We start from the raw sequence: 364 nt of genomic DNA, 5'->3' as shown, positions 1-364 counted from the left end.
AACAACAAGTTCCTACAACTCTCCTCTCACTTCAAGACTTTGGAGAATCAGTTTGCCTCTATGCCTTCAACCTCCAAGATCCCAATGGGATCTCTACCAGGAAAATCAGAGCAGAATCCCAAAGAGTATTGCAATGGTATCCTCTCTACTACTTCTGAGATTGAGTTGAGTGATCATGAGAAAGAGGAAGATCATATTGAAAGACTCATATATGGAACAAAAGTTGTTGCCAAGGCTGAAGCACAAATTGTGGAGAAGGTTAAACAATAAGATTGGGGAAAGGGTTGAGATACAAACTGTAAAGAAGGTTGAGGGAAAGGTTTTGCAACCAGTTAGACACAAAGCTGAGAAACCGGTTATTGGG

This window comes from Brassica oleracea, unplaced genomic scaffold (assembly GCF_000695525.1).
Source record: "Brassica oleracea var. oleracea cultivar TO1000 unplaced genomic scaffold, BOL UnpScaffold00859, whole genome shotgun sequence".
Lineage (NCBI taxonomy): Eukaryota > Viridiplantae > Streptophyta > Magnoliopsida > Brassicales > Brassicaceae > Brassica > Brassica oleracea.
The sequence above is the reverse complement of the archived record's forward strand: the minus strand, read 5'-3'. Positions refer to the sequence as shown.